The sequence below is a fragment of the Colius striatus genome, chromosome 10 (genome assembly GCF_028858725.1).
Source record: "Colius striatus isolate bColStr4 chromosome 10, bColStr4.1.hap1, whole genome shotgun sequence".
NCBI classification, from domain to species: Eukaryota; Metazoa; Chordata; class Aves; order Coliiformes; family Coliidae; genus Colius; species Colius striatus.
Genome location: NC_084768.1, coordinates 7,979,251 through 7,991,486, shown reverse-complemented (window position 1 = coordinate 7,991,486; position 12,236 = coordinate 7,979,251). Strand labels below are relative to the sequence as shown.

Sequence of the window (12,236 nt, the reverse complement as noted above, 5' to 3'; positions counted from 1 at the left end):
AAAGAGAATCAGTAAAAGCAGGTGTCTAAAAAAACCAAAGCTCACCCGCACATTTTTGTTGGCACATTGACTTTGTAAGAATCTAAAGGTAGGAGTGATATATTAGGGAGTCCCTACAACTTTACTTAAGGCAAAAATTAGAAAGTGATCGGAAAGTTTTGTAGGGGAGAGCAGAAATATAATTTTAAGCCTCTTAAAATTGCCTGAAGTGTGAAATCAAGTAATGAACACTAGAAAAGGATCTGTCAGCTGGAATCAAAGCTTATACTAGTCAGCATTTTCTTCCTAAACCTTATTATGGCAAAGATTTTTCATCTCTGCACTCTGTTCATCCCAACAAATAAACCGACTTGACCTCCACCTGTTACTCGGTGAAGTCTGCTGTCATCTCTGACTAAACCCTATTCTTTCCCTTCAAAGCCCTCTGCACCACTGAGAAGGTGGGAAGACACAGCTGTGCACTGATTCAAGTTGATACCAGTTCATAACCAGACAGCACTGCACAGTACAAATTACAGGCAACAGAGGAGAAGGAAAAAAAAAGAAGTAAAAAAAAAAAATGTAGTGCCAATGAATTCTGGAAGGGGGCAACATTTTTCATCAATTTAACAATGAGATTTTCACAGAGAGAAGTTCTGGTTTTGTGTGATATTACGAACTAGCATTCGAGGCAAGGAACATTATGCTTGTGCCGTAACAATGAACCCGTGCTAACACCACATAGGAAGAGCTGAAGAACATAATGGAAGCTGTTTGTATTTCTTTGGTATTTCACAAGTGGAATAATGCATTAACTGTTTCAAAGAGGTTCAAAGAGGTTTCTAGACTTAGAAACACGGCTATACAACGTAACATTGCTAAACACAAATACATAATATCCTGAAACACAGAAGAGCAAGATGTGTCACAAGGAAAACCGTGCAGCTAGAGCAGTCATTTCTTCAAATACATCATTGTGACAAAACCGTGTGAGGAGCTTTCTAATACAAAGACATATCAGGAAAAGCCATTTCGTATAAAGTTGGACTTCTCTGGGTGATTAATGCTACGTTCAACAAAGGAGACAGTGTCTGTCTAATTACATTAAATACTTATCTTCTAGGGATTGGCAGGGTGTTTCTGCTCAATGTCACTTTTCATGACAATGTAATGATAGATCCGTTTACTTACCAGTGCCATTAGCAAAAATTGTACTGTTTTCTCAACTGCCCTCATATCATGAAAATATTTGATTAACACACTGCAGCTTATCTAATACTCTAAGCAACATATTCTGCATAGTTTTCCCTCTATTAAAAGAACAAGATTACAGCTTGTAAAATTTTTATTGCACTCACTCAAAAATAAATGAATAATGTGTGATATAGTTCAAGCATCTTGCTAGTTCACCAAACAGGTTTATTTGATTTAAAATGTGAACTTGTACTTAAAATATTAATATTTTGGGGGAAAGAAGCAAACAAAGTCAGTACTCCGAGGCATTACTTTCCATTTGGTCTTTAGTTATTACTTCCTTTTCATTTCAGCACGTCTTGAAACTTTTAATACCTTAGGAAAAAGAGAAAAGCCAACCCAAGCTCTCATTCCTTTGCTGAAAAATAGACGTGGCCATCTCCCAAGTCTTTAAAATTCACCACATGGTGAACTGACTCTTCAGAGTCATGCTACTGTGCCAACACATAGAGAACAATAAACCTCTGGAAGAATGTACACAGTGAAGGCAGTTTATATAGTAACAAGATAATTTCATAAACTTATATTGAAGAGAAAGGCTGTGATGTAACATTCTAGCAGTATATATCGGCTACCTGATATTTACTAACAAGGTTAAACTACTATCTGTTTGTCTCAGCACTCTTCATAATTCACTTTTTAATGGATGGACAGGAAAAGTCGGCAGTGTATGGCACAGATCAGTTCAGAAATAGGACAAGACAGCTTACGGCAATATCCATTTCAAAACACCCTCCATCTTTCCATATGATCACATCAAAAGCCTATACTTAGCAACTACAATACTTCAAACCTACTCATAAATCCTTTGAGCGGTAGATTTCTAGTTCTCAGCAAAACAGCGAATTGGAAAAACAAAGAATCCCAAGGAGGAGGAGTCACCATCAACTGGCACCACGTTCAGTGCCTCAGCTCTCACCCTCTTGGTGCCTTACGCCTGTGCGGGAGATGGCACATGGGAAGCTTCCTTCGGTGAGGAGGTAGGATGTCAATCCCATTTTGTTACAGCTCCTCATGCCTGCCACGAAATGGCAGCAAGAACGTACCAAAATCGACTCGTATTAGGCACAACTGGACGAAGCAACACAGAGAATTCACCCAAATTGTCTTTTAAAATCCCTTGCAAGAGACTCCTGCAGCGGGAGGATGACACCGCAGCCAACCGCCACATATGACTCTCCAAATTAATAATGGATTTAGGATATTCATTCCCTGAGCTGCGAGGGTGCAGGGTGTGTCTGCAATTATCTAGATATAAGTCTGACACACATTATCCTTCTATCAATGTCATTTCCCTTAGTAGCCAACAGATTATCAGCAGCTTTGTGATATTCCAGGTGTCAAAGAAGAATTAAAACCACAACAATTGCACAAACAAAGGGACAAAAGACGGGATACGTGTTTCTGAGCCCTGCATATCAATTTAATATGTGCAGCTGACAATGATGCAAATGTCCTCGGGAGAGAGGCAGCAAGATCTGTGCCCAAACATACACACACCACCATCAGCAAGATGGCAGGGAACAGAAGCAGTAGGATTCCCAGCCCAGGACACATGCCTCAGCAGGCAAAGCAACCCAATGAAACAATCCTCTGGTTGGGGAGAATTTTGGAAGCACCTGATATGGAAAAGGGCCCTAAACAAGCCAGATGGTACTTTTAGCTGGCAGCAGAAAGTAGGAGACAGCCAAAAACATTACAGCATTTCCCCAAGAGGCCAGCAAATCGATTTTTAACCATTTTTTTTAAAGTGACGCTATGAATATAAAAAATAATGTTTCTATGCATTCTGAAATAGCTAATTTTATGAATAATAGACTTAAGAAGGCAACAATTGGAAGAGATGAGCAAGCAATGGATTTTCACTTTCCCAGAGTGGCTGTATATTTGACATTAGGTTTCTATTCAGCCGCTGCCACTGTTTACTCTGTATTAAGTGCCCAGTTTTCATTCAGGGTTTTCCACATAACAGTAAAGAGAAAAATCCTGTAGAAGTAGAGAAATAGCACTGTACAACCACAACAGCACAGCAGTTCACAGGACACGGGAGAAATGTTGTTTGTAAGACCTCTTAGCTCTCTGGAAATCTGTCCCCAAAAATTACTGGGTTTCTAGATGATTATTTTTTAACAGAGAGCAATAAATTTATTTAACACTTACAAGTTCCCATTTGGCTAGGGATTTGCATAAGAAACACAGTTGTTTGGAGGATCCTTTAATTTTAAAAATCTCCAAGTGGCCAGCATTTGCAATTCTGCCTGGATGACAGGACTCTTTTCACGGATCATTTTCATGTCAGATGTCAAACCTGTACTTTGACAGTCAGAAGCAGCTTCTGGCACAGCACGTTCATGTTAGGTGTGGCCGAGCAGGTTTTCACTCAAGGAATGGAAAAAGAGATGCAGGTTGAAAGGACTGAAAGGGCAGAGTGGGGTATAGGTGTGAAGAAGTAAGTGAGGATGATCACTACCCTTTGCTTCCAAGATGCACCTCACACCTAGGCCAAGTTCAGAGGGAGGGTGGGGATGATGCTTTACTTTGATTTGCTGGTATTTTGGCTCTCAGCAAAAGCAAGCCCTAGGACGGGGTTAAATCTGGACTACATCCAAAGTGCTTTCTCCTGTTTGGAGTAAGGGAGTGCATTAGTGTACTGCATCACAGATCATAGTCCCGGAGACAAACGTGGGCTGCTGTAATAAAATGGGATGTTATACTAAGTACAAAGAAAGATAAGCCATACATTTATATTTTTTGTAGCTCATTGATTGTAAATCCTTATTGTAAAAGAAAGGAAAAAAAAGCATTTCTCCCCTACAGGTGGAAACTAAGACTTTGTCTCCAGTCCTTGCTGATATAAAACAGTCCCATTCTTTCCAAGAGTGCTGCTCTTGGACATGAGGACTGCAGGTACCGTCTCCCTTTGACGTCTTTTGCAGGTTCAAAGATCCACATGCAAATTCCAGTGAGGCAAATGAAGACTGTGCACAAAACAATAAAATATCCTATAGTTTCCCAGCCAATTTTAGCGACAGGATCACTTATGTTATGCTTTTTGGTGTATATCACACTAAAAACAGCAGCAGCCACTGATGTAAGAGAACAGCAGAAAGGATGGTCTGAGTAAGGCTGCAGGCTGTGCAAGAGCAGTGTGGGCAAGCAGAGCTGGAGGATGCTATGGATTACCTTCTCTCCCTTCAGCAAGACAGCAGTGAAACCACAATAAAACTGTGTCTAGCTGAAGACACTGCTGTACTTTAAGACTTTGTGAGGCTGGAAAGTGAAAGAAAATCAAGAGTACTTAAACAGCATCCCTTGTTTAGGTTGCAGTGTCCTTTTACAGTCACTCCAGCGGGGCTCAGCTGCATGGGGTAACACTGCATTCATGCTGTAAGCTCTAGGGTTATGGGTCAAGGTCACAGGCTACCTTGTGAACACCACAGCTGCTATCACAGCACATATACATTCCTGGAGGTATAGGATGGCTTTGCAGCCACTCAGCCAAACTGTTACCTGAGCTAACAGGCTGCTAGACAGATTTCTCTGCTTTCCTACGCTCGCTCACTGCTGCGGTCAAAGTGTTGGGGCAGCATTTAACTTCAAAGAAAGTAAGCAGGGAATGATTTATTCACGACTTCTGGCAATAATAAAACCCCCAAACACTAAGGAGGATCAAGCAAAATGACCAGGCAACAGACAAAAGAAGTGGTTCTTCCTTACACAGCACTGAGTAAAACTGGAACTTGCTGCCACACGATGCTGTGGAGGCCGAAAATAAAGAATGGGTTAAAAACATCCGAGCACATCTCTGAAAGAAAAGTCTACTGAAAGCTGTTAAACACAAAGAAGTGAACAGAGGCTCTGGCTCATGAAACCAAGCTGTTTGCTGCCAAAATCCATGAGACCGAAAAGTCTCACTAGATGCCTGTCCTGCTGTTGTATTCTTTTCTTAAGTATCCAGTACCAGCCTCGACAGCACTCTGAGCTAGGTGAGCCTTCAGTCTAGCTGGGAAGAGTCATTTTTTTCTTCTCTGTGGGCAGATTCAGAGTTTTTATAGGCTGGAATGTGCTGTACCTGGCAGCTGAGGAATAGTAAAATTGCAGGAGGTATGCAACTCAACGAAATTAAGATCTCAGGGTTGCACCTCACTTGAGCAGAACCAGGAGAGCACCTCGAGGCAGTGTGGCAGACACAGTGTGGGAAAGGGAACTAAAAAAATGAGGTGTGATAGGGTCTGCTTCCTGTTCCCGGTCCTGTACCATCTTCTCTTTGTCCTCCAACACCTCTCACTGCACAATTTAACTTTGGGTGAAAATGTTTCCTTTAAAATAAAGCCTGTCTTCTCCTCTAAAGCAAAGATCAAAATGTGTGCATGGAGTACAGTAGCCACTCTGTGTGCTACACAGTGGAGTGATGGTTGTACTGGGAATGTTACTACAGAGTGTTGAGAACAGAACTTCTGCATAAAAAAGGGTGTATGTCACATCTCTCCCCCTCTCCTCCGTCTCATGCAATATTTACACAGCTGTGCTTTGTAAAATGTGTAGGGGAGTTTTTTATTATTATTTTTTGGTAATTTATTTACCTAAGATAGCCCAGCATCTGCTCTGTGGTGAGCTGCTTTCACAAAGTTTCACAGTTGCCTTGACTGATGCAAAAGGAGGTCACGGTCCTTACTCAGTAAGCCTAAAACCATTCGTATCAAACACTTAGCCATTCCATTTCACTCATTTGTGTCCTGTTCTGTGTTTTTGGTTTGTCCTCTCCTTGGAAATGTGCATCCTCTGGGGAACTCATCTGGCTAGGTGAGTATTTTAGTTATCCATTTTATAAAACACAGAAGTACATGGGAATTTGCAATAATATGCATCATTTACTGGCTCTCAATATGCACTGTATATTGGCTCTGAAGAGTATTAATATTTTCCATCTGCCTCCAAAAGAACAAAACCCCAAAGAGTTCAGTGCAGTCTTTGCAGTGGGTCCTTTCCCATGACTGCCTACACAGGTGATGAAGACTTTTCTTGTGTCCTGAAGAATTAATAAGCCTGAACATCTCTGTACCAGCGGCATACCACAGGAGAGAAAATATTGCGTCTGCTTCCCAAACACATTAAAAAAGTGGGTCTGCTGATCTCAACTGCTAAGACAGCACATGAAAGGAATGCAGTCCATTTCCTAACCAAGATCTAATCTATAGAAGAGTTTATAGATCCGACTCGAACATCCTGAATTGGTCCCAGAAGTAAACAAGAAAACTAGTTCAACTTTTGGAAGACAGGTACAATACTTTCAGTGTGTTTAATCTCATTTTGCAGTTAAACAGTCCCATGCTGTGCTATCAGGTGATGTTCAAGGATAACTGCATCGGAGGAGATCTGTCTGGAGCTCACAAAGATTCATGTTTGAAAGACTCCAAATCAGTAGGAAATACACAGACATATACAAAGAGGGTACTTCTGTCCTTCAGAGCTCACCTCTGAAAACATGCAGAAAGTGTCTGCTTTTGTCCCAATACCAAGGAACCCTCTAGTTCTCACTTGGTGTCAAAAGGGAAGCACAAACCCCACCACTGGCTTTGCTTTACATGTGGATGTGAAACAGAATGGGTGGCAGAATACATCTCAGCCAGCAAGGATGGCTGAAGACATCAGGTCCGTGGACTACCACTGCATCACAGGAATCCCATTGTCACCAAGAGGCATCAGTCCAACTTTTGTCAGGGAACAGTCTTCCATGTGCTAAGTCTTTCCTATCAATCTGAAAAATTACTCAGATGATGCTAATCGTGTCGAGCCAGAAGTAGCTCAGGTGATCTTACGGTTGTCACAGTACACAGAAGATCTGCTTTTAACCTGGCCGTTGGTCAGTGAAAATAGTATATGTGGGTAATGCTAGCACCAGGCCAGTTGAAAACAGAGCTTTCACTTGATACCTGAATTGAAACACTTTCTGCAGTTTTTAACTCAGAGCTCCTACAGCTCCATGGTCATTTCTAAGCGATGCATTTCCTGACATCTGGAATTAGATACAAGAAGCAAAGCCACAATATCGACTGACTGACTTCTCCAGGACCAATACTGAGGGGATGTTTTCCTTAGGGGATTACAGCAAAGCTGAGGCATGTGCTCTAACACTTGCATGGGATTATTAATTTTGTTAAAAATGGAAAGCACAGTTTAGGCCAAATCTCAGGGCCAAGTTAATTGTGTTACCCAGTGTCTGGGAGGAAAAAAGGAGCCTCTGAGAGATGTGAAAACATCTAGGACTTTTCAGTCTGCACTGACTTTTTCTATCAGTAGTTCTTTCCCCACCTCTAAACTTCCTTCCATGATGCGATGCCATCAGCGTGGCGTGTTGTCACAGGTCTCACGCTACTACGTAAATTGCCAAAGAAAAGCTGAGCTATTGATCCAGTTGTAACCTGCTGTCAAAATGACTATGTCTGTTACAACAAAAGAGTGGTGGTAATCATTTGACTTGATGAATGTTATTGCAAAAGACTGACAATGCTCAAAGCACCAGTATTGACCTGCTGCATTTTTCCTGGCTCACATTAAGTTCTTGATCTTTGCTGGCCTTGGCCAGTTAGAGTTGAAGTTATCCATTAAGGTGCAGTTCTGGAAAAGTTCTGTTTAAAATAAACAACAACTTATACTGGTAACTCATCAACTATGCAGCAGTCTGATTCTGATTGCCTGGCAGAGAAACACACACATTTTGTGCAGTATCTGATAAAAGATCTATAATGTGCTAACACAAACCTATCATGTAGCACCTGTGACTAACAGATTGTGATATCAAAGTCTTGATGTCTAAGTGCTCCTGTAAATGCATTAAACTTTTAGCGGCAGGAACTGTAGACTGCCAGTGACAAGGAGCTGATATGGTATTTCAGTAAAAGTTGATAAGTGTTATTGCTCTTAGAAGAAAAGAAAAATCTTATGTTCTTGAAAACCACTGGGCAGCTTGTGTTTTGATGGGATACTGTAATGCAGAAAGCAGGGATAAGGGAACACATGGACTCTATGAAAGCAAAAAGACATTTAAGAAAAGATCTGTATTCTACAGTAGCTGGAATTCCCTGCAGTACGCTCCCATCACATGCTTGGCTCCAGGCATCTACCTGTTCACATGGAACCAGCTCTTTAGGAGGCAGCATGCCCGTGGGGCCGTGTTTAACTCCATGTACCAGTAACAGAAGCATGGAATATATCAGAGGCCCAAGAATGCTCTGCTTCTTGGCTGTGGCAGAACAGGGATGCTGAGAGAGTCTGTAAGAGTGGGGAAAAAATACAGAAACTGTACAAAGCCTTGGAAGTGAGATGATGTACAGGTCTGAATGGGAATGGGGCCATGGGTGAAGGGAAGCAGAAGATCTAGTCATGGTACAGTCTAACAAAGCTCGGAAAAAGTTTTTCAGAGAAAATGATGTGGAAGTTTGCACGAACCTGAGATGCAACAGGTTTTGTCTGCCACGCTGCTCATGACATCTCTGAAGCTTAGTGGCACAAATTAGCCTGATGAAATTCTCTCTGCTGTAAACCAAAATGTTCTGGCCACTAGAGAAACATGATCTGTTTCTGACCTCCCATTCAGAGCCAAAGTATGTCGTGGGTTGGAGGTTTGTTCAGTTGCGAAATGTTCCCACTGTCTTAAGGTATTAAGTTCAGTGGAGGAAAAAATGACACTGGAGCCTGCTGATAGATGTGTCAAGGTATGTAATGAAGCTGCTGCACAAGGCAGGTACAATCTTAATGGCCTTGTGAGTGTGCTGTCTGACCTTTCCTTACACACTGAGAATTGGAAGGCAAGATAATGTCACATCTGGGAAATAACGAGGAAATATAATTGGCAGAGATCCTGGACGTAGACCTCCTCTGGTCTAAGGAAAAGAGAAGTTTCCTTGGTTTTGTCTTTCTTAAGTAGGTCTGAGTATCCAAACAGCTCAGCTTAAGGAAATACATAAAGATCCCAAAATTCCTGTGTCTAGCTACAATCCAGTGAAAACTGTTCACTGCAGCAAGTCACTGAGAAGTGGAGCCAGAGAATGATTTGGTACTGAATACTCCAGGTCTGAAGTTGAAAGTTTTCCCAGTAAAAAGGGATTATTTTTCTGTTCCTTATTTTGTATAATACATGCTTCTCAAGTTTTTTCATCATATTTTCTACAGTCAGTTCTTTGAATCATTGGCAACACTGTAGCACAATCATTGGAAACTTCTCTGAGCTCTGAGTTAGTGTGTGGCCTCAAGTCTTTTGATGAGCCCATACACCTTTTGCCTTAGGACAGATCACTGATGCTGGGACATACTATACATATTTTATCTCCTAGGAAGAGTCAGGCAACAACTGTGTTTAGGGCATAAAGAATGCATAAAGAACATAATCCAGGATCTCTCTTATACCACATGCTCTGGTATTTCCAAGATATAATTCCAAACAGACTTTGAAAACAAACTCTTTTGGTCATCTGATCTACGCCTGAATGACTCTCTGATGCAGAAGACACAAATAGAAGTTTCTTAGTAAATACGGAGAAGTTTTCTTGTGTGCTGAGAATCTTGCTAAGAAGAAAGCCTGAGACAGATTTGAGAAAAGGGTTATGGAAACAAGAGTTTGGACTGGTCACCTGCATGGGGCTGATCTATAACAGCAATGGGGAGAGACTCGGTACTATTAAGGTAGGGGTCACTGTCACTGCAAGGGTAGTACTTCAAAATACGATCTCAGCTCCTCAGCTGCACAGAAATTGCTCAGAAATTATTTTCAGAGAGTCCCATAGACGGTGACACGAGAACAAGCAGCACCAGGCTGAGTGGTGCAGTGAGCAATCATGAGGCTGACTTTAATAGCATCTTTACTACCAAAGACGTGTCCAGCAGCCTAACAGGGAGCCCTCTAGCTTACTGCAGGTTCATATAACATTATCAACTTCATGAGCCCCTGGGATTGTAAACGTCTTTCAGTCGTGCAGTGCAAGTGTGGTTACTAATTCCTTCAGGGTTTCGCACAGGAAGTCTCATTTGGTTCCTGTGTTTTTGAGATGACACACAAGAGCCTACTGCAGTGTGACTAGCAGCTGAACAGCCAGGGTGCAGCTGGGGCAAGGGAAGGCAGATGACCACGGAGGACGAAAAGCCCCACCAGTCTTTCAGCGGAAAAAAGACCACAGAACTCTACCCATTTTGCAAATGGGTGCAGTGCTCTAAGTTGGTCAAGACCACAACTGAAGCAGAGCTAACTGTCCCCTGCACAAAGAGTACAAACATGTACCTTTCCTGAGATTACTATCCTCTGGGGACCAAACTAACTCGTGGAAAAACAAGTACCACCTAGATCTAAGTAAATAAACTAACAGGATTTGCATCCCAAATGTTTTTTTTGCCATGCCACAATGTAGAAATGCAATGGAAGTGAAACTGGCAAGCACCATCCATATGCTACACTACAAAATGACTGACAGAGCACAATGCAAACACTACTCCTGGACTGAATCAAGAGAATGCATTAAAAAATGCATAAGTGAATACTGATATACATTAACTCGATCTTCTCTTATTATGAAAATGAAGAACTTTTACCTGTAATTATGGCTTACTCTCGTAACAAGCAGAGCTGCCACAGAACTGAACACGGGCCAGCTTTGTACATGAGTTCAAAGCCAGTGTGATGTTGCCTTATTTTCTTACTAACCTCATCTTTATCCTCTCTTGCCCTTCTTCTCAGCTAACACGAGTTATGTACTGAAAGTGCTGAGATAAAGTAATGGTAAGGAGGATACCGCAAGAGGTATTTTCAAAGCAGAAGTAATTTACTACATGTCTGCTTTGTTTTACTTCCTAAGCCTTCCTGTTGTGAAAGGAAATTCATCTTTTCTGGCAGACTCCAGCCTTTTTAGGCCTGAGAGCTCCCCAGGAGCTTTCGAGTGCAGGTAAATGGATGCGAAACTCAAGGAGCACAGTACAAGGAACATGGAATTGATGTTGGTTTTTGCTTTGGCTGTCATGTTTGACGTATAAGGAGAGTGCTATATCCTTGCTTGCAAGGAATATCTAGATGTAAAAAACCATAAGGCTGAGTCCTCTGCTCATTACTATGGGTCTGAAATGCCACGAATGGAAAGGTCCTGTTCCTGGTGGGTGAGGCTCTTAGGATCTATACCCAGCAAAGCCTCCACATGAGACAGATATCAGGGTGCCCCGAGCCCCAGGATGTAAAAGCACAGAGGAGGGACTGTGGATGGACAATAGGTGCAGCCTGTATTCTGCATGCAGCGGAGACCCCAAGAGTAGGCACAGGGGAAGCATCCAGTGCCTAATCTAAATAGCACACAGAGTGGTTCTGTCCTCTTCTGTTCTCCTGCCAGTTTGCACATATGTTCTGAGTATACAGCTTGCCCTCCAAAGACCACTTACAGGGGCAATCACAGGGAAGCAAAGCAGGAAGAAAGTATCCAAAAAGGGAATTTGTTCAAGAGACAAAAAAATGGAGACAGATGTAGAGCAACTAGTCACGGCTGGCAGTAAATAACCTTGTGCCTGGAGTGCGCTCTAAGAGCAGTTCACATACTCCATTTCATATTTCCTTTCTAAGAAGTCAAATCTTTGTTTTCCTGGCATTTGTTCTTTTTTTTTTTCTTTCCCTATACACTTTTTCCCTTCTGTATGATCTAAAACTCTCATTTTCCCCTTCTCTTCAATGCTGTGCTCTCTTTCAAGTGCAACGTTTCTCCAAGCATCCTCTCACCCAGACCTGATTTCCCTGCATTGTCCCAGGCAACATCTTTTGCCTCACGGTCTCTGTGCCGTGAGCACTTCCCTCTGTGTCTACATGTGCATAAAGATACGGGCGCTTCACATCTGCTCCCGCATTAGAGTCCCCACTTTTTCTCATGTGCACACCTCAGAATTAAGCAAATGCAACACACAGAGACAGAATATTCATCCTCTCGCTTCCATAAACCTGTCAAGGCATATAGGCAGAGAAGCTATCTCTGCATAAA

The 12,236-nt window shown here is 42.0% G+C and overlaps 1 protein-coding gene across 10 annotated transcripts in view; it reads right to left on the bottom strand.

Annotated features, from left to right (window-relative positions):
• Positions 1–12,236, bottom strand: part of NFIA (nuclear factor I A) — a 246,063-nt gene that overhangs the window by 56,868 nt on the left and 176,959 nt on the right. The window lies entirely within an intron of this gene.